Genomic DNA, 21,330 nt, shown 5'->3' on the forward strand with positions numbered 1-21,330 from the left:
ATATTTATTAAAAACTAAATAAAGATAAATACTAATATAAATAATATAATTCACATCCTGTCTTTTTATGAATTTTATATAACTAAATAAATTAAATATTTTATTTACCAGTATATATAATTTGTGAAATAATTAAGTTTTTATTTCTATTGTACATCTTGTTTACAATAGAATCGAAAAAGGTAGTTATATATCTTATTTAAACGAGATAAGTCATGTTTGATTTACCTTTATCTCGTTTGAAAATGAGATATATATTAATATTTTTTTTATTACATATCTGTTTATTTTGTAAACGAAATATATATGTATATAAATATATTATTTACACTGTATTTGTAAGTATAAAAATATAATCTCCTCAAAATAATAAAAATGTATTTACAGTATGATTTAGATCGATTTGACTTAATTTTTTAATTTCTTATTTAATTAGAAACTACTTTTTGAAAATATGTGAATTAAAATATTTATTTTAGAAAAATTTAACACTTTAAATTTTTAAATTACAAAAAATTCTATGATTTAAATTAAAAAATATATTGATTTTACCTTCTAAACTAAAAAGCATAATATAAACACATTCTTTTTAGTTGCTCAAAAATATGTTAAATTTTCTGTGATCATACCTCATTTATATTATATACAAGATACAAATATATCTATCTCATTTTTATTATAAACGAAATAAATTATATTATATAAAATAGCAAATACTCTTTCACATTTTTTCTCTAATTAACTGATACATGTTAATTTGTCACCTTACTCTATGGCAGTTAATTTATGTCAATTGGAAGTATCATTATTATTATTATTATTTTGACAATTCATAAATTAAAATAATTTTTAAACCTATTATTTTCAACCAATAAACTAATTATTTTTATTTAAATTACTCTTTTTCACTTTTTGCTCCTTCCTCCCACACCATAATTTTATTCACCACCCCGGCAATTTACCACCACTGTTGACCAGGCACTTGTTAACGTCGACCACCATGCTATCATCTTCGGTTTTTTTTAAGTTCTAAATTTTAAATGTTTAATTCTTTTTCTTTACAAATATAGCTATCCAAGATACGGTGGTTGAAATAATAAGCTAAGGTCCATATTCACAGAAGAGTAAAATATTAAAATCAGTTATTATATATTTAAGTATAAATATATATATTATTAAATTTATTTTTAATATAATTTTATATTTTATCGTATATTTTATATTAGGAATTAATTTTAGTGAGTGAGTTTAAGTATATACCTGAGTGTGGTGTCACGGAAAATTTTAGAAGGTTAGATTTAACAGTGTTTGTATAGTTTTCTGAAGTGTTTGAGAATGCTCTAGATGGTTTCGGAACGTTCTAGAATGTCCTAGAAGGTCCCGGAATACCCTACAAGGTTCTAGAAGACTCTGGAAGGTCATAGAGTATTCTAGAAGGGTATAAATGTATATAGAAGTATAAAGAGTGGTATGGAATAATCTAGAAACATTTAGAAAGTTGTGGTAGGATAGATATTTTTAAAAAAGGTTCTAGATGATTAATCTAGGCTATTGATTAGATTTAATCCTAACCATCCATTGAGGAGGTGGATGGCTATAAATAGGAGATGAGAGTTAGTGTGAGTGTGTGAATCATTTGTAACCACCCTTGAGCAATAAAGTGTTCTTTCACCAAAACTTCCTTTCTCTTGTGTTCTCTTGTGTTCTTAGCTTTCTTGCTAAGTATTGAGGGTTAGGCTGACTTGGTCTTAGCTCAAGAGGTTGAGTAAGTCCGAGTGCCGGCACGGTAGCGTTGGAGTGTGTCCAAGGCTGTGACAATTTTGGTATCAGAGCCTGGTTCGAGAGGGAGCACAAGTGATTTGTGGGTATGGCTTCTAGTATCACCATGGAGCATATTGAGTCTCAAAGGGGAAGGAATGCTATTCCTTCTCAATGGGGAGGCAAGAAGATCCGTTCTTCAAGTGAGCCTAGAGGTAAGGACTCTAACTTCCTAGAAGAGAGAGTTTCTGTGTTGGAGAATGTTCTATCCTCTATGGATGAGCGTTTCCAAAGGATAGAACATGATAAGGAGACCCTCGAGGCTCACGTGTTAGGAGAACTAGATGCTTTTAAAGAAAGCATGCTCCAAATCGAAGAGAAGCTTGAGAATTCCTTAAAGCTATTTGAGGAAGTTCGAGTTTGGTTCGAGGAGGCAAAATCTCGACCAACCATTATAAGGGAGGCGACAAAGATTGATCTCCCCAAGCCAAAGGAGTTCAAGGGCATAAGGGACGCTCACGAGGTGGAGAACTTCCTATGGCAAATGGAGAGGTACTTCGAAGGCCAAGGGGTGGTCGAAGAAGCAATAAAGGTACGCACTGCAGCTCTCTACCTTTCTGATAATGCTACTTTGTGGTGGAGGAGAAAGTGCGTAGATATGGAAAAGGGTACTTGCAACATAGCCACATGGGAAGATTTCAAAAGGGAGTTGAAAAGACAATTCTTCCCTGAGAATGTGGTTTATGAAGCAAGGAAGAAGTTGAGGGAGTTGAAGCACAAGAGTACGATTAGCGACTACGTAAAGGAGTTCACTACTCTCACGCTTCAAATCCCCAACTTAGCATCAGAGGATGCATTGTTCTTCTTCATTGATGGACTCCAACCTTGGGCAAAGCAAGAACTACAAAGAAGGAATGTTAAGGATGTCGATGAGGCCATCGTGGTGGCCGAATCACTCATTGAGTATCATAGGGGAGACTCTAAACCCAAGTCATCCTCCAAGCCTAGTTCTACTAAAGGTGGGGGAGACAAAGGAAAGAGTTTCTCAACCAAGAAGGAAGGAAAATACTCTTCAAAGAAAGAGTACGAAGAAAAGAAAAAGGCTTTCATGCCCAAAGGAGGATGCTTCGTGTGCAAGGGACCACACCAAATGAAGGATTGTCCCAAGCTAGGGACTTTGGCATCTATCGCTGAGGAACGAGAAGCTCAAACTCAAGTAACTGAGTGTGTTGGATCTATCCAACACATAAATACTGTGAAGACCAAAGAGGCAAGTACTGCAGAAAAGAAAGGCTTGATATATGTCAAAGCCTTTATCAATGAAAAACCTGTCATGGCTATGATCGACACTGGTGCTACACACAACTTCATCACGCCTGATGAAGCAAAGAGGCTTGGGTTGAAGATCATCGAAAAGAATGGCTGGTTCAAACCCGTGAATACCAAGGGTGAACCCCTTAAGGGAGTAGGAAAAGGGGTTGAGATGACTCTTGGTTCTTGGAAGGGCCTTGTGGATTTCTCAGTAGCACCCATGGACGATTTTAAAATAGTCATTGGACTCGATTTGCAAAGGAAAGAAAATATAATACCTATGCCATACTACGACGTAGTATGCGTCATGGAGAAAGGGTCTCCATGCATGGTCCCTACAGTCTCTAAAGTTGGCAGACAATCGATACTGTCTGCCATGCAACTCAAGAAAGGGTTCAAGAAGGGAGAGACTACATATTTGGCTCTATTACAAGAGAAGTCAACATCCGAAAGAGAAGACGTTCCTCCCAAAATCAAGGAAGTCCTTGAAGAAAATAAGGATGTGATGCCTCCCGAGTTGCCAAAACAACTACCACCTAGGAGGAAAGTGGACCACAAGATTGAATTGGAGTTAGGAGCAAAGCCGCCCGCCTCAACACCTTATAGGATGGCACCGCCAGAACTCGATGAGTTGAAGAAGCAACTCAAGGACTTGCTAGATGCTGGGTTCATCCGTCCATCGAAGGCACCTTATGGCGCACCAGTCTTGTTCCAAAAGAAGCATGATGGTTCATTGAGACTATGCATCGACTATCGAGCACTTAACAAGGTAACCATCAAGAACAAATACCCCATTCCTTTGATAGCCGATTTGTTTGATCAACTTGGTAGAGCCAAGTGGTTCTCAAAGCTAGATTTGAGGTCAGGATATCACCAAGTGAGAATTGCCGATGGTGATGAACCTAAGACCACGTGTGTCACAAGGTATGGATCGTATGAGTGGTTGGTGATGCCTTTTGGCTTGACCAATGCTCCTGCGACCTTCTGTACCTTGATGAACGAAATTTTTCGACCTTACCTTGATCGGTTTGTAGTGGTCTACTTGTGTAACACCCTAAGTTCTTATACTATCGTGGAGGTTTTTAAAATAAGGTGCCACACTTGATCCAAGAAAAAGAATGACTTAATCGTTACGCGAGGCAGGAGTAAATACATGTAGAGCGGAAAACGAGTAGCGCTAAAACGTTGGAATTTGAATTAAACATCTTAACCATGAGTACGTTTCAAGATACTTATAGGAAACTAAAACAGGAAAAGAAGCTAACTACGTCCTAAACTAATCTCGTCGAAGAGGCTCCCCTACTTGCATCATATCCTATCCTTGATTTAGTTATTCACGAATCGAGGTACCAGGGGTCTCCCTCCAACACCCTTTCGCGCAGTGAAGACCCGGTTCCGTTGTGTGGGATGAACCAAAACTCGACGGGGTGCCGAAGTGGGGGAATAAGGTACGTATTCCACCTTTGGACTTCCGCAAGGGTTCAACTTCTCCTCTGGATCCGCCTCCATGGTGTCTTCCTTCTGGTCAGGGTCGTCGGATTCCTCTTCCTCGGCCTTGGAGTCGGACTCGAGGTGTACCACCTTAGGTGACCGCTTTCTAGATGTTGAAGCATTCCTATCTAGGAAGGTTATGACGGGCAGCTGGGGTTCTTCTTCCACGGGTCCTCGACCTAAGTGGATAGTCTGGAGCACGGTAGTAGTGGTCGCAACTACCTACGCGTGCTTTGAGGGGTCATACTCAGCTGCGTCGTCTCTATCCGCTGTGTCATGTTCCTCTGGAGATAGTATGGGAAAGGAAAGGGAGTGAGAACCTAACGTCTCAGTAGGAGTGCTATGTAACACCTCCATATCCATCCCCAGCCCACGTGCGGGATTTTAAAAACAAGCGTATAACATGACATGTAATATGCATCTTCTTTTTTGTAAAACATGTGTGTAAAAGAAAGGGGAAACATATAGGAAAATAGAAGGATAACATCAACATAATCATAATTAAATCTAAGGAAAACATAGAACTCAAGCTTTCATTCGTGCCTTCTTCTTTCTTAATTTATAACTTATATGGAGGGTATTGAGCTCAAACCGGTATAAGTGGGAGTCCCCTTCCCTTACCGAAGGTTCTTATCCCAAACGTTTTGGCGATCACCTTCCCTTACCGAAGGATCATCTCGATCGATCACCTTCCCTTACCGAAGGATCATCTCGATCGATCACCTTCCCTTACCGAAGGATCATATCGATATCTTGTCTTTGGGGGTCACCTTCCCTTACCTAAAGATCATTCCCTCAGTTTAATTTACAATCAAGGTTATTTAGACATACACAAGAAGAGAGTCATATAAATAGATATATTATTATATAAAATTGATGGGATAGTCCCCTTCCCTTACCGAAGGTTCTTATCCCAAATGTTTTTCGATCACCTTCCCTTACCGAAGGATCATATCGATATCTTGTCTTTGGGGGTCACCTTCCCTTACCGAAGGATCATTCCCTCAGTTCAATTTACATTTAGGTTGTTTTAAACGTACACAAGGGAAAAATCATATAAGTGCACATAATAAGGATATTAAATATTTTGAAGAAAAACATGTACTCTTGACTTTAAAGGAATAATGATAGAAGAGATCACATAGATGCACATAGGATTAAAATTTTAAATAAATATTTGAGAAAGCATATACTCTTGACTTTAAAGAAATGGTGATAACATAATGGTATAATAGGTTACATGGATGCACATGATGGAATAGGGTAATTTAAATAATTGAATTAAAATATTATAAATAATAATATAACCATGTAAGAGATCACACATATACCTATATGTTGAACAAGACATAAGAAGGCATGTACTCTTGGCCCTAAGGGAATATCAATATAATAATATAGGATATTGAATAAGCATCTTAAGAGGACATGTACTCTCGACCTAAAGGGAATATTAACAACATAATTATATGAAAGGGCACAAAATGGGTATAGTAAATAATTGAATGAACATCATACGGAGACATATAATAACGATTCAAGAAGACGTGAATGGCATGGTGGAGAGACATGATCATCATGAATGAAAGGTGAGTGAGAGAAAATTAATGTCATGATAACATGGAAGAAAATAATAATAAAGAATGGAACATAACACATGCCAAGCGTTTAAAAAAACATAATTCCCTACCTTCTTTTCTAACGCTTCTTTGAGCTTGCCTCTTGTGTTTGCCCACAGAATGTTATTTCTTTGTAGAGAGAGAAGGGAAAGGATAAGTGTTTGAGAGAAGTGATTTTCTACCTATGGGTGCTCCCCTATTTATATACATTTGGAGATGGGGTGGTTGGGATATTTTAAATTTCAAACTGAGGGTGGTTACCAGGTTCCTATCCAAAATTTCAAAATTCTAAACTTATCTCCTAACTGATTTTCAAACTTCAAATTTAATTTTGTTTCTAGAAGGGGCGGTTGTTACATTATCACCCCCATAAGAAAAGAATTTGTCCCCAAATTCCATGTCTGAACTTGGTCGATAAGGGTCGTTTAACTAACTTAGGGGTCCTACTGAAATTTCCTTACTGTTGGGGAGAAAAGGAGATCCTCACTACGATTGTTACCTGTAAATAAGTCCGGGAGCTTCTGTCTCATGTCTGCCTCTTTTTCCCATGTGTAGTCTCTGGAATTGCCGCTACCCCATGCCACCTTTACCAGCCGTATCGTCTTGCTCCTTAGTTGCTTCGTACTTCTGTCTACAATCTCTATGGCTGGTAGTTCAAAAGTCAGGTCGTCTTTGAGTGTTACATCCTCTTGCTGCAACACATGGCTTGGATCGTGCTGGTATTTTCGGAGTTGGGACACATGAAACACGTCATGTAGTCTTGATAGATTTGGTGGTAGGGCAAGATGGTATGCCGACTTTCCTATACGCCGGAGGATTTGGAATAGACCCAGGTACCGGGGCTTAGTTTTTGTACCATAAGAGCCCTCCCTACCCCGGTGGTGGGGGTGATTTTTAGGAATACGTGATCGACTTCCTGAAATTCGAGGGGTTTCCTTCGTTGATCTGCATAACTCTTTTGTCGACTTTGGGCGGTGCGAATTCCTTCTCTTATCCTCTTGATATCTTCCGTGGTCTGTCTTACTAACTCCGGTTCTAAGTAGCCTTTCTCTTTTGGTCCGTACCAGCATAAAGGAGATTGGCATCTTTGCCCGTACAGTGCCTCATATGGTGCCATCCCGATGCTACCATGGTAACTGTTGTTATAAGCAAACTCGATCAGTGGTAGGTGACTCTCCCACTTTCCTGGTCTGTCTAGGACACAAGCTCGTAACATGTCTTCCAACGTCTGGATGGTCCTCTCCGTTTGTCCATCTGTTTGCGGGTGGTATGACGTGCTTAGGCACAATTTCGTCCCGAATGCCTTCTGCAATGCGTTCCAAAACCTCGAGGTGAATCTTGGGTCTCTATCCGAGACTATGGTCGTGGGTACCCCATGTAACCTCACGATCTCTCTGATATATAGCGTGGCTAGTCTTTCCAATGAGTCGGTCGGCTTAACTGGTAGAAAATGGGCAGTCTTTGTAAACCGGTCCACGATGACCCATATAGCGTCACGCCCTGCTTGAGTACGGGGTAGTCCCATGACGAAGTCCATCGATATGTCTTCCCATTTCCACTTCGGGATGCCAAGGGGTTGCAATACCCCTGATGGTTTCTGATGTTCGATTTTTACCTTCTGACAAACCAGGCATTTATTCATGATCGTGGCTAAATCCTTTTTCATCCCTGGCCACCAGAACATCTTCTTCAAATCATGGTACATCTTCGTCATGCCAGGATGAATGGTAAAATCTCCTTTGTGGGCTTCTTCCGCAATCTTGCTTTGAAGATCGCCTTCCTTTGGGACACAGATTCGACCTTGGTATCTCCACACCTTGTCCTCTCCTTCGGTGAAGCCTTTCAATTTTCCTTCTTTGACAAGGCTCAGGGTTTCTTGAAAATCGGGATCGAAACTCTGCGCCTTAGTTATTTGTTCTTTGAATTGACTTGCCACTGATAGGTGGTTCAGACATATGCTTTTTGGGGCGAGGGTGACTTGTAGGTTCATGTCTCTGAAATTCTTTATCAACTCTGCCTCTTTTATCATTAGCCATGATGCCTTGAGTACCTTCCGACTCAGAGCGTCAGCCACCAAGTTAGCCTTTCCTGGGTGGTAATTTAGAACAAAGTCATAATCTTTAAGAAACTCCATCCACCTCCTTTGTTGCATGTTGAGTTCCTTCTGGTCGAACAGGTACTTTAAGCTCTTATGATCGGAGAATACTCAACTCCGTACAAATGATACCTCCATGTCTTCAGCGCAAATACTATCGCGGCTAGTTCAAGGTCGTAAGTTGGATAGTTGGCTTCGTGGGTCTTCAGTTGTCTTGACGCATACGCCACTACCTTTTTGCATTGCATTAGTACGCAACCCAATCCTTGTCCTGAGGCGTCGCAGTAAACTTTGAAGGCCATGTCGGGGTTAGGTAAGGCTAGTACTGGGGCGGATGTCAAGTGACACTTTAATTCTTGGAAGCTTCTTTCGCAGTCTGGCATCCAAGCAAACGGGGTATCCTTCCTGGTTAAACGGGTTAACGGCAGGGCTAGTTGAGAAAACCCTCTTATGAACCTTCTATAGTAGCCCGCCAATCCTAAAAAAACTCCTTATTTCTGTGACTGACGTCGGCCTTTCCCAGTTTAGTACCGAGTCTATCTTACTGGGATCCACTGATATTCCGTTGCCGGAAACTATGTGTCCAAGAAATTGTACCTCCTTCATCCAAAACTCACACTTGGATAGTTTTGCGTACAACTTTTTTTTTTCTCGAAGGGTTCCCAGTATTACACGCAAGTGCTCCCTGTGTTCTTCTTCTGTCTTGGAGAAAATCAAAATATCATCTATGAATACCACCACGAAACTGTCGAGGTAAGGTCGAAAAATTCTATTCATGTAGTCCATAAAGACGGCGGGGCATTGGTCAACCCAAAAGACATTACGGTGAACTCGTAGTGTCCGTATCTCGTTCGAAATGCTGTCTTTGGAATGTCTTCCTCTCTTACCCTTATTTGATGATACCCTGATCTCAGGTCGATTTTTGAGAACACTGTTGCACCTTGTAGTTGGTCCATTAAGTCATTTATTCTTGGGAGGGGATACTTGTTCTTCACCGTGATTTTGTTGAGTTGCCTATAGTCCACGCAGAGACGCATGCTGCCGTCCTTTTTCTTCACAAACAATACTGGAGCTCCCCAGGGAGAGGCACTTGGTCGGATGAATCCTTTTTGCAGCAGCTCCTCTAGTTGGTTCTTCAGTTCAGTGAGTTCCAATGGAGCCATCCGGTAGGGGGCTATGGAGATTGGCCCTGTCCCAGGCATCAATTCTATGGAGAACTCAACCTCTCGTGTTGGGGGAAACGAGGGTATATCTTTGGGAAAGACATCTGAAAAGTCGTGTACTACTGGTATCTCACAGAACTCCTGATGGGAGTCTGCTTTTACCGAATTTAGCAAGGCATATTCTTGCCTCGTACTGGTGTCTTCGGAGGATCTTGGAAGGTCACGTGTGTCTCGTATGGATTGAGAAGGGAAGATGACTTTTCTCTCAAAACAATCTAACAAGACTCGGTTTTCGTTGAGCCGGTCCATTCCTAGGATGATGTCTAATCCTACTAAAGGGAGGCACACTAGGTTAGCAAGGTATGATCGACCTGAAATGAGGATGCAAACCCTCTGACAGACCTGCTGAGGGCAAAGACTCGTCCTTGACGTTGGGGTGCATCGGCAGAGGGTGGGGGAACTGTTGGACATTCCCTGTTTATGGATAACCATAGGAAGAGGCTTCATTAGTCATATCTCCTAGGATCGACTTTGCTCTGATACCAATAATGTAACACCCTAAGTTCTTATACTATCGTGGAGGTTTTTAAAATAAGGTGCCACACTTGATCCAAGAAAAAGAATGACTTAATCGTTACGCGAGGCAGGAGTAAATACGTGTAGAGCGAAAAACGAGTAGCGCTAAAACGTTGGAATTTGAATTAAACATCTTAACCATGAGTACGTTTCAAGATACTTATAGGAAACTAAAACAGGAAAAGAAGCTAACTACGTCCTAAACTAATCTCGTCGAAGAGGCTCCCCTACTTGCATCATATCCTATCCTTGATTTAGTTATTCACGAATCGAGGTACCAGGGGTCTCCCTCCAACACCCTTTCGCGCAGTGAAGACCCGGTTCCGTTGTGTGGGATGAACCAAAACTCGACGGGGTGCCGAAGTGGGGGAATAAGGTACGTATTCCACCTTTGGACTTCCGCAAGGGTTCAACTTCTCCTCTGGATCCGCCTCCATGGTGTCTTCCTTCTGGTCAGGGTCGTCGGATTCCTCTTCCTCGGCCTTGGAGTCGGACTCGAGGTGTACCACCTTAGGTGACCGCTTTCTAGGTGACCTCATATAAGTGCACATAATAAGGATATTAAATATTTTGAAGAAAAACATGTACTCTTGACTTTAAAGGAATAATGATAGAAGAGATCACATAGATGCACATAGGATTAAAATTTTAAATAAATATTTGAGAAAGCATATACTCTTGACTTTAAAGAAATGGTGATAACATAATGGTATAATAGGTTACATGGATGCACATGATGGAATAGGGTAATTTAAATAATTGAATTAAAATATTATAAATAATAATATAACCATGTAAGAGATCACACATATACCTATATGTTGAACAAGACATAAGAAGGCATGTACTCTTGGCCCTAAGGGAATATCAATATAATAATATAGGATATTGAATAAGCATCTTAAGAGGACATGTACTCTCGACCTAAAGGGAATATTAACAACATAATTATATGAAAGGGCACAAAATGGGTATAGTAAATAATTGAATGAACATCATACGGAGACATATAATAACGATTCAAGAAGACGTGAATGGCATGGTGGAGAGACATGATCATCATGAATGAAAGGTGAGTGAGAGAAAATTAATGTCATGATAACATGGAAGAAAATAATAATAAAGAATGGAACATAACACATGCCAAGCGTTTAAAAAAACATAATTCCCTACCTTCTTTTCTAACGCTTCTTTGAGCTTGCCTCTTGTGTTTGTCCACAGAATGTTATTTCTTTGTAGAGAGAGAAGGGAAAGGATAAGTGTTTGAGAGAAGTGATTTTCTACCTATGGGTGCTCCCCTATTTATATACATTTGGGGATGGGGTGGTTGGGATATTTTAAATTTCAAACTGAGGGTGGTTACCAGGTTCCTATCCAAAATTTCAAAATTCTAAACTTATCTCCTAACTGATTTTCAAACTTCAAATTTAATTTTGTTTCTAGAAGGGGCGGTTGTTACAACTTGGATGACATTGTTGTCTATAGCAATACTTTGGAGGAACATGTAGAACACTTACGAACCGTGTTCAAGATCTTGCGAGAGAATAACCTATATGTGAAGAAGGAAAAGTGTTCCTTTGCAAGGGACGAACTCCACTTCTTGGGACACATCATTAAAGGTGGAACTCTCTGCATGGATCAATGAAAGGTGAAGGCTATCAAAGAGTGGGAGCCGCCAAACAAGGTATCTGAATTGAGGTCATTCCTTGGGTTGGCTAATTACTATCGGAGGTTTATCAAGGGATACTATGCCAAGGCTGCACCATTAACTGATCTTCTCAAGAAGAACCACTCTTGGGAATGGTCAAAGGAGTGTCAAAAGGCTTTTGATGAGTTGAAGGCTGCTATCACAGAAGGACCAGTACTAGCACTACCCGACTACTCAAAGGTGTTTGAAGTCCACATTGATGCTTCTGACTACGCTATTGGAGGAGTTCTGATGCAAGAAGGACATCCTATTGCCTTTGAGAGTCGCAAGTTGAATGATACAGAGAGGCGATACACTGTCCAAGAGAAGGAGATGACCGCGGTGGTGCATTGTCTGAGAACTTGGCGTCACTACTTGCTTGGTTCACACTTCATCGTCAAGACAGATAATGTGGCTACAAGCTACTTCCAAACTCAAAAGAAGTTAAGCCCCAAACAAGCTAGGTGGCAAGACTTCTTGGCTGAGTTTGATTTCGAATTCGAATACAAGTCAGGCAAGACTAATGTGGTAGCAGATGCGCTGAGTCGCAAGGCTGAGTTAGCGGCCATTTCTATGGTGGAAGGAGATATTATGCATATCATCAAGGAAGGGTTGCATCACGATCCATTAGCCAAGAAGTTGGTGGAGTTGGCTAGAGAAGGTAAGACCAAAAGATTTTGGTTAGAAAACGACCTTCTCTACACAAAAGGGAGAAGACTATACGTTCCTAAATGGGACAATCTGAGAAGGAAGTTGGTAAGAGAATGCCACGACACCAAGTGGGCTGGTCACCAAGTTCAGCGAAGGACCTTAGCACTCATTGAATCTTCTTATTATTGGCCTCAAATGAGAGATGAAGTGGAGAGCTATGTGAAGACTTGTCTTGTGTGCCAACAAGATAAGATTGAAAATAAGACATCAAGTGGGTTGTTGGAACCTCTGCCTCCATCAGAGCGACCGTGGGAAAGTGTCTCTCTAGATTTCATATCTGCCTTACCGAAGTCCGAGGGGTTTGGATCTATTCTCGTGGTAGTGGATCGATTTTCGAATTATGCTACCTTTATACCTGCCCCTACTGACTGCACTGCAGAGGAAGCAGCACGACTATTCTTCAAGAATGTGGTGAAGTACTGGGGATTGCCTAAGAGCATCATTAGTGATCGAGATCCACGCTTCACAGGACGACTATGGACAGAGCTGTTCAAACTCCTTGGGTCGGAGCTTCATTTCTCAACAAGCTTCCATCCTCAAACCGATGGGTAGACTGAGAGAGTGAATGCCTTACTTGAGTGTTACTTGAGGCATTTTGTAAGCGCTAATCAGAAGGATTGGACAAAACTCCTAGACATTGCTCAATTCTCATACAATCTGCAAAGGAGTGAGTCTACAGGGAAGAGCCCATTCGAGATTTTGACTGGACAACAGCCGCTTACACCTCACTCTCTTTCTTCCTCTTACTCAAAGAAGAGCCCTGGAGCTTATCATATGATTAAGTCATGGGAAGAACAAGCAGATGTCACTCGTTCTTACCTCGACAAAGCTGCCAAGAGGATGAAGAAATGGGCAGATAAGAAGAAGAGGCATGCAAGCTATCAAGTGGGAGACAAGGTAATGATCAAACTTCTTCCACAACAATTCAAAGCCTTTCGCAAGGTTCATAAGGGCTTAATCCGCAAATACGAAGGGCTATTTGAGATCATTGGACGTGTTGGGGAGGTTGCTTACAAAGTACAACTCCCTCCCTCTATGAAGATCCACCCGGTCTTCCATGTGAGTATGCTTAAACCATATCATGAGGACCAAGACGAAACGAGTAGAGGTAACTCGAGTCGTGCTCCGCCTGTGGTGATTAGATCTTTTGACAAAGAAATCGAAGAGATCCTAGCTAATCGCGTCGTGCGACGAAGAGGAGTACCACCAAGTATCTAATACTTGATCAAGTGGAAAGGACTCCCGATAACCGAAGCTAGCTGGGAAGCTCGTGAAGATCTGTGGCAATTCCAAGAACACCTAGAGCGCTACCATGAACAAAACGTGACGAGGACGTTTGCTCATTAGGTGGGGGAGAATGTCACGGAAAATTTTAGAAGGTTAGATTTAACAGTGTTTGTATAGTTTTCTGGAGTGTTTGAGAATGCTCTAGATGGTTTCGGAACGTTCTAGAATGTCCTAGAAGGTCCCGGAATACCCTAGAAGGTTCTAGAAGACTCTGGAAGGTCATAGAGTATTCTAGAAGGGTGTAGATGTATATAAAAGTATAAAGAGTGGTATGGAATAATCTAGAAACATTTAGAAAGTTGTGGTAGGATAGATATTTTTAAAGAAGGTTCTAGATGATTAATCTAGGCCATTGATTAGATTTAATCCTAACCATCCATTGAGGAGGTGGATGGCTATAAATAGGAGATGAGAGTTAGTGTGAGTATGTGAATCATTTGTAACCACCCTTGAGTAATAAAGTGTTCTTTCACCAAAACTTCCTTTCTCTTGTGTTCTCTTGTGTTCTTAGCTTTCTTGCTAAGTATTGAGGGTTAGGCTTACTTGGTCTTAACTCAAGAGGTTGAGTAAGTTCGAGTGTCGGCACGGTAGCGTTGGAGTGTGTCCAAGGCCGTGACAGTGGGCTTATAAAGAAATTAAATTTGAATAGAATAACAATGCAACTCTCATCAAGGCAGGTAACCAATTAACGAATTTGTTTTAGGAAATGGCGGCAAATGATGTTCCTAACGATGGAATGGATGGAAGGAATCGTCGAAAGCATTACTAGGCAGTTTCCAAGCACACTCTGAGCCAATTGGAATTTCTAATGTCCCAAGAAAACTCCGTGAAGGTAACAAGAACGCTTTCATGCCAAAGACCATTTCCATCGGCCCTCGGTACAAGGGAGCTAGAAGGGACCTAATGAAATGGCAAAACATCAAATTGCACTCCATGCAATCTCTTCTTCATCGAAGACCAAACAAACCAGCAAAAACAAAGCTCCAAGAATGCATGGAATGACCTTGCGAATATCATGTTGTCTGGCGCTGGTTTCTTGCTTGAGCTTCTCATTAGTTCTTCAAAGGAATTCAATGAAAAACTTAAAAGCCGGTTGGCGCCTCCCAATCCGGATGGCGAAGTAAAGAGAACAGGGGAGGTAGTGACTGATTTGTTGGTGTTGGAGAACCAAATACCGCTTATGATTCTCCATAAGTTGTCTGAAATAATTTTAGTTGAGGATGATATTTCAATTGAAAGTTTGGCACTGAATTTCTTTGGCTACATCCCGGACGAAAGATTTAAGCCGGACTTTAACCCTGGTGTTGCGTCTCGTCACTTTCTTGAACTTATCCACTCCTACATCTCTGAAGATAGTGAAGAAGAGGAAGGAGAGCAACAGGATCAGAGAAACGAGGACAGGTGCATTTTTATTCCGTTTTACAATTTCAAAATCTCCGACTGCATATTATTTTTTCAAAGGTATCTAAGGTCTAATAATTACATATATATGAACTATAATTACAGTTTTAGTTACAATTTTTTAAAACTTGTTATAATTTATAATTAAGACAAGTTTGAGTCTGAAGAGAACATCCTATGAACATACAGGTGTAGGTGTATTCCGATCAACAGTATTAAATCTGTTAACTTCCAAAAGGTATTGAATACCTGTGCCAATTGTGCTTCCGTTTGTGGTTATGATGTGGAAGATGCGAAGGGGATCAGAGAAGAGACTATCGATGCTGCCAGCAATGTTCAGCAACTTACTTCCTATGCTCAACTCAATCGATGTGTTCCCATTCTTGCAGGTGCTGGGGTTACAATAATCAAAACTATACACAGGAAGTTTTATTTTTTTTATTTTTTTTGTGATGATCCGCTCTTTATTATTGGATATAAAAAGTGTTATCTACATACCAAAATCAATTATTTATTTGTGTAATTTAATTTATTTTTTAATCATTATAGATATACATTAAAATCAACTACTAAAATTATTTATTCGTATAGAATACACATTATTGAAATATAAAATATAAATTAAAATGAGTTAAACTACTTATATATTTATACACAAATACATGATAGCTGATTTTAGTGTATAAATAATATTTTTATTCATTTTTAGTGTATATTTTATATTTCATATATATTCTACACTAGTAATTAATTTTAGTGACTAATTTTAACTATATTTGATATATAAATCAAATAATTTAGATGTTATAGCTTAAGTTGTACCACTATCATTCCTTTGTATTTAATTACATAATAGATAAAATTATAGTAGTTGTTAATTAATGTGGCTGATGTGATTTTACAACTTTAACATTTTTTTTACAAAAATTAAAAACAAATTTTTAATATATTTTTGTAACATTTTTTGCTTTTATTTTTTAAATTAACAATTATTTTAAATATTAAAAAATTACTCTAATTGTAGTAATACTTTTTAAATATTATGAAAATTTATCATACTAGTCACATAGCATGTACCTAATTTTAATTAGTTTTAAACTTTTTACACGCAATTTATTAAGTTTGATTACCTGCACCTATAGGTAACGAGAAAAAGCATGAGAATCCAACTCAAGGACCAAATGAAATAAGGGGCTTCAACTTTAACATAAAATTTCAGAGGACCAATGGGACTCTGGAAATTCTACAGCTTCACATCACAAAATCAACAGAAGTGACGTGGTGGAATCTCATTACATGGGAGCAAGGCCACAGCGGATTCAGTTGCAAACACAAGTGTACTTGGGCTGCATTATTTTTCAACGGCTTAATGTGTTGCGAAAACGATGTTCAACTTCTCAAAGATAAACAAGTGATAATGGATCACTTGGACTTAGGTAACCGCAAATTGTTGGAGTTCTTCCGTTCCATCGTCCATGGAGTTAATTCTGACAAGGCAAGTGATTCTCCTTACTGGAAAATGGTTAGCGTGATTAACTCCTATCGCGGCACATGTTGCCTCGGCATAAAAAAAATACTCCATAATACCGCGCCATTCTTGGATCCTAACGGTTTTTCGCCACTTTGACCGGCTTGTGTTGCGCGGTTACAACCTTCTCATTGGAATGATATCTCTTTACGCTCTTATGCAGACCATCTATACTATCCTCGGCTACTATGAACATCAAAAGTGAGAAATTTTGGTCAAATGTTTTTGCCGCCTCCTCGCTCCCTACCTCGCTGCCCCCCCACCCTTACCACCACCTCCTCCTCCCGGAGGCGTTCAATAATTTTGTGTTCTTTTATTTCCAAATAAAAAGAATCGACTATTTATGTAGATGTAAATGTGAACATAATGTAAAGTGGAGTATCTCATTTACTAAAATGAGTTTGTGGAAGTATTTTCGTTAGAATAGGCAGTAAAAATAACTTCAACTATATTTTACTGTATGATCTATTTAATGTTCAAACTGTAAGGGTTTTACAATGTATGATAAGTACTTTGTGATGAGAGAATTAGAAAAAAGAAAGTAAAGAAATCAGATAATAGAGAAGGGATGAAAAATTTTATGCAGTAATTTACTGCAGGAGCAATCTGAATTAGAATGAATGACTAAAGATCGACACAAGGCTATAGTTGGACTCCAGAAAGCTAAACCTAATAGAACTATAATTAATCAAACCATTTTCTAACCAATTTTTACTGATCAACCTTGGGTTTCTTGTTTTGAAGTCAATCAATTATGCTGTGTACTAACACCTCCCTCAAATTAATAGTTGGCATAGGAATAACTCTCAATTTGAACTTCAACCTTTCAAATGTTGTTTCCGTGAGAGGTTTAGTCAACAAATCTGTCACTTGATCAGTTTCTGGCACATGGACAACATGAAGTAGTTTCTTTTAAATTTTGTCTCGAATCAACTGAACTTCATGCTGAAAATGTTTTGTCTTATTGTGTAAGATAAAATTTATCATAAGTAATACAGTGTTGAGGTTGTCACAGTAAATTATTGGTGGAGTATTCAACTTTACATCTAATTCATCAAGCAAATTCTGCAACCATTCCATTTATGCTTCACAAGATATCAGGCTCCGAAACTCAGTTTCAGTAGAGAATCTTAAAATAGTTACTTATTTGCTACAAGACCAAGAAATCAGAGCACCAAGGTGCACACAGTAACCTAACACTAACCTGTGATCCTCAACGTCTACTGTCCAATCCGAGTCAGAAACACCATAAACCTCATGTCATCACTCTTATGTAGAACCAGACCATGATGCTTGGTGCCTTGCACATATCTCAGAACTCTCTTCACTGCCTTCCAATGTGCCAGCAACAAACTATGCATAAATTAACTAATTTTACTCACTGCAAAAGATAAAATTGATCTACACTACAAGAAAAATACTGAACACAGTTGGATTTAAAAATGCAGAGTAGTGGAAATTTACTGGTAGTGAAGATGTCGAATTCATCAGGTTAAATTATTATTGGCGGATTTACGTTTTCGACGGTAAATTAGCCGGTGATAATTGGAGAAAAATAAAAAATAGGCGTGTAAGTTAGTATCAGATTTATCGTCGGATAAATCCGCCGATAAACCCATTTAGTGAAAACGCTGTGTTCTGTACTGTTGGATTTTTTTTAATGTAATTTTGCCTTAAATTCGAAATGCTAATGCTCTCCCCTTTCATTTCGAATTTCTCTCTTTACCCGTTCTTCTCCCGCTCTCTCTCTAACCCTATTGCTCCCTATCGCTCCGTCAGCCCCCACCGCCGCCTCCTCTCTCTCTCTAACCCTTTCCTTCCCGCCACTCCGTCAGTCTCACCGTGTGTCAACTCCACCGCAGAATCCTCTCTGGCAACGCCCCTCCCTCTCACCGTCATCCAGTTTTGTCAGCTGCCACCAACAGCGCCGTCCACCACAAACATTCTCCCATCTACTTCTGTTTCTGTTCAGCGCCGGCCACCACGAACATTCTCCCGTCTACTTCTGTTTCTGTTCTTGTTAAATTTAGAATTAGTTTAGATTTTAGTTGTTAATTAGTATTATGATTTAGTTAGAAATATTTTTTGTGTTTAGTGAATTGACGTGGTTAAGATAGGATTAGATTAGGATATTAGATTTTTGTGAGTTCTAATGTTGTAATGATGTGATATTGTTGTTATTGTACCGCTGATTTTGAATTGGAATTGAATTTAGTAAATTGGTGATGCTCAAACTTAAATGCATATATTTCACATAATTTAAATAAGCATATTGCTAAATATTTGTGAAGTTGGTTAAACTTACTTTTATACGGGTCAATTTTTGGTTAAACTAATTTTATCTGTGTAATTAAATAATTTATTTTCTATCATTTTAATAGTTCTTTATTTTATGCATAGCCAGTGTAATTAATTATACTATATTATTTGTTATAATGTATATTATATTTTATTGTATTAAGGTATTATTATTATTATTATTATTATTATTATTATTATTATTATTATTATTTCTTGCATGAGTCAATAGTCAACAAGTTGATTAAAGACTCCAATAATAAGTCACATTAATTTTCAATATGTTTTAAGAATAAAAATGACAGTAAATTAAAAAAAATTAAATATGCGATCATTTTAAATTACTTATGAATGATTTTTTATTTGCATACGGACAAAATTATACATGTAGTAATATATATATTGCTAAATGTTTGTGAAGTTAGAATATGCACTTAGTAATATATATTGCTAAATGTATTTCTTTAACTAAGTTTAACGTAGTTTATTTTGATTAAGCATTTTGAATGATGTTACGAATATGTTTAGCACATTTTTAATTGGTATGCTCTTTGCAGACAACAGATAGAGGTGTTGCAGATCAGCCTAGTGGTTGTGGTAAAGAAAGGATTTCTGCCAATACCCCTAGAAATTCTAGATCTTCTCTCTCTAATCCAACTACTCCGATGATGTCACAGGTTGCGGATGCATCGGAATAGCCATTCATCATGGTGCCTAATTCACTATAGTTTGAAACAACTTGGGATCTTCGAATTTTTTCAAACATGTGGACATTAATTGAAGAGAGGATACCATAAGATTAGGCATTTGCACTAGCTCGTCCCATGCCTAATTTAAATAATAAATCTATAACATATTTTGTTTGTAAAAGATAAATTTGTACTTGTTCAGTTTTAGTCACTTCTATTCCTAAAAAATAACTTAATTCTCCCAAGTCTTTCAAAGAAAAAACTGAATTCAATCTGTTTATCATATTTTGTACAACAGTAGCATTATTCCCTGTTATAATTATATCAATGTCGCATAAAATCATAATGAAGAAAGTTATCTTATTTAGCATTAACAAAACCAAAGGAATGTAAGGTAGAACTAAGCTTAAGAAATTATTCTCTTGGAGATTGTTTTAAGCCATAGAAAGATTTTTCTAGTTTGCAAACATGTGTATCACTGTGAACTTCAAAATCAATTGGCTATTTCATGTAAATAATTTGATGCAAGTCACTATTTAAAAATGTATTATTAAAATCAAACTGTCTAATAACTTAGTTTCTAGTCAAAGTTAAACTTAAAATCAATCTGACTGTTGCAAGTTTTGACAGAACTAAACATCTATTCAAAATCATATTCCTCTTTTTGATGAAAGCCTTGAGCTCCGATCCTAACTTAGCTTTGTGCTTTTGAATGGTGCCATTAGGGTGCCTTTTAATGGCATAAACCCATTTGCAACCTATAACTTGGGCTCCTGATGGTTTTGGAATTAATGTCCATGTATGATTTCTAATTAAAGCTTGATACTCATCACTCATAGCCTTCTTCCAGTAAAAAATAGCTAGAGCTTGAATAGGATTATTGGGAGGTTGTTCTTCTTTAGAATTAGAGATAAGAGAAGTAGCTAAAACTCTTGGTTTGATAGAACCTATCTTGGATCTAGTCAACATAGTATGAGTACGGATTAGTAGAAGGTGTAGTGTCAATAGTCATAGAGGCATTATTATTAACAGGTTCTACAGGTGGTAACACTATTTCTATACTTGAGACAGTTTGCATTGATTCTTTTGAAAATTCTGTTCTTGGGATATATCATTATTATGACTAGTGTCATGACTAGATGTAGTTAAAGAAGGATGAGAATTATTTTGTGATGCAGACGTAACAGAAATATTATTATGATTATGCAAATAAGAAGTAGAATTGTTAATATGTATAGAAGGTATAGGATTATAGGATTGACTATGGTCTAAATTAACAGATTGAGAATCAGATTTAACTTTTCTAAATAATTCATAAGAAAAAACATATTCATCAAACAATACATTTTTTGTAATGTAAATTTTACTATTTGGAGACAAACACTTGTAACCTTTATAATTGGGAGCATATCCAAGAAAGACATGCTTGTGAGACCTATCATCCAATTTTGATTGGTTGTATGGCCTAAGCAAAGGGAAACATGTACTTCCAAAAACTCTTACTGAGTTGTAATATAGTTTTTGACTAAAAAGCATCTCAAAAGGAGATTTGTTAGACAAAGTAGGGGTTGGTAATTGATTAATTAAATAAGTAGTAGTGATTATAGCTTCATCCCAATAAATTTTTGGCATTGCAACAATGAATAATATAGCTAAACTCATTTTAATGAGGTGCCTGTGTTTTCTTTCTACTATTCTATTTTGGATGCCATATTG

General features: G+C 38.2%; 2 pseudogenes; both read left to right on the forward strand.

Annotated features, from left to right (window-relative positions):
- Positions 1–1,699: 1,699 nt before the first annotated feature.
- Positions 1,700–12,963, forward strand: LOC148555059 (uncharacterized; annotated as a pseudogene).
- A 348-nt stretch (positions 12,964–13,311) lies between these two features.
- Positions 13,312–16,832, forward strand: LOC110263730 (uncharacterized; annotated as a pseudogene).
- The last annotated feature ends 4,498 nt before the right edge of the window (positions 16,833–21,330 follow it).

Source organism: Arachis ipaensis, chromosome B6 (assembly GCF_059453495.1).
Source record: "Arachis ipaensis isolate K30076 ecotype BB chromosome B6, ASM5945349v1, whole genome shotgun sequence".
Lineage (NCBI taxonomy): Eukaryota > Viridiplantae > Streptophyta > Magnoliopsida > Fabales > Fabaceae > Arachis > Arachis ipaensis.